Source organism: Grammomys surdaster, unplaced genomic scaffold, assembly GCF_004785775.1.
Source record: "Grammomys surdaster isolate TR1022 unplaced genomic scaffold, NIH_TR_1.0 61, whole genome shotgun sequence".
Taxonomy (NCBI): domain Eukaryota; kingdom Metazoa; phylum Chordata; class Mammalia; order Rodentia; family Muridae; genus Grammomys; species Grammomys surdaster.
Genome location: NW_021604563.1, coordinates 19,791,774 through 19,793,732, shown reverse-complemented (window position 1 = coordinate 19,793,732; position 1,959 = coordinate 19,791,774).

Sequence of the window (1,959 nt, the reverse complement as noted above, 5' to 3'; positions counted from 1 at the left end):
TTTTTTTTTTATTGGATGATTTATTTACATTTCCTATGTTGTCCCCTTACCCCATCCCCCACCACCCCCTCGGAACCTCCAATCCCCTCGCCCCTCCTCCTTCTTCTCTGTGGATGTAACCTCTATCTACACCCCCCCCACTCCCACCTCCCCACCCTCAAAATTCCCACCCCCTGGGGCATCCAGCCTTCATGAGGTCAAGGTTCTCTTCTTCCACCTATGCCCAGCAGGGCCCTCCACTTTTACATATTCAGCTGAAGCCCTGGATCCCCCCCTAAGTGCTCCCAGGCTGGTGGTTTAGACCCTGGGAGCTGTGGTTGGTTGGTATTGTTGCTCTCCTCATGGTGCCACAAACCCTTTCAGCTCCTTCAGTCTTCACTCTAACTCCTCTATTGAGAACCCCATGATCAGTTCAATGGCTAGTTGTGAGCATCTGCCTCTGAATATGTCTGACTCTTGAAGGCCTCTGAGGAGATATCCATATCAGGCTCTTATCAGCATGCACTTCCTGTCTTCCACATCAGCATCTACCTTTGGTGATTGCACATGGGATAGATACTCAGGTGGGGTGGTCTTGAGACGGCCCCTCCTTCAGTTTCTGTCCCTCACTTTGTCTCCATATTTGCTCCCTTGAGTATTTTGTTGCTCCTTCTAAGAAGGACCGAATCACCCTCACTTGGTCTTCCTTCTTTATGGGCTTCATGTGGCCTGTGAGTTGCATCTTGGGCATTTCAAGGTTCTAGGCTAATATCCAATAATCAGTGAGTGAATACCATGTGTCTTCTTTTGTGATTGGCTTACCTCACTCAGGATGATAATTTCTAGTTCCATCCATTTACCTAGGAACCTCTCGAATTCATTGTTTTTAATAGCTGAGTAATACTCCATTGTGTAAATATACCACATTTTTTGAATCCATTCCTCAGTTGAAGGACATTTGGGTTCTTTCCAGCTCCTGGCTATTATAAATAAGGCTGCTATGAACATAGTTGAGCATATGTCCTTGTTATATGTTCGAGCATCTTCTGGGTATATGCCTAGGAGTGGTATAGCTGGATCCTCGGGTAATGCTATGTCCAATTTTCTGAGGAACCGCCACACTGATTTCCAAAGTGGTTGCACCATCTTGCAGTCCCACCAACAATGGAGGAGTGTTCCTCTTTCTCCACACCCTCGCCAGCATCTACTATCACCTGAGTTTTTAATCTTAGCCATTCTGACTGGTGTGAGATGGAATCTCAGGGTTGTTTTGATTTGCATTTCCCTGACGACTAAGGATGCTGAACATTTCTTTAGATGCTTCTCGGCCATTCGAGTTTCTTCCGTTGAAAATTCTTTGTTAAGCTCTATACCCCATTTTTTAATAGGGTAATTTGGTTGCCTGGAGTCTAATTTCTTGAGTTCTTTGTATATATTGGATATTAGCCCTCTATCAGATGAAGGATTGGTAAAGATCTTTTCCCAATTTGTTGGTTGTCGTTTTGTCCTATTGACAGTGTCCTTTGCCTTACAGAAACTTTGCAATTTTATGAAGTCCCATTTGTCAATTCTCGATCTTAGAGCATATGCCATTAGAGTTCTGTTCAGGAACTTTTCCCCTGTGCCCAAGTATTCGAGGCTTTTCCCCACCTTCTCTTCTATTAGTTTCAGTGTATCTGGTTTTATGTGGAGGTCCTTTATCCACATAGACTTGAGCTTTGTACAAGGGGATAAGAATGGATCAATTTTCATTCTTCTACATGTTGTCTTCCAGTTGAACCAGCACCATTTGTTGAAAATGCTGTCCTTTTTCCACTGGACAGTTTTAGCTCCTTTGTCAAAGATCAAGTGACCATAGGAGTGTGGGTTCATTTCTGGGTCTTCAATTCTATTCCATTGATCTTCCTGCCTGTCTCTGTACCAATACCAGGTAGTTTTTATCACTATTGCTCTGTAGTACAGCTTGAGGTCAGGGATGGT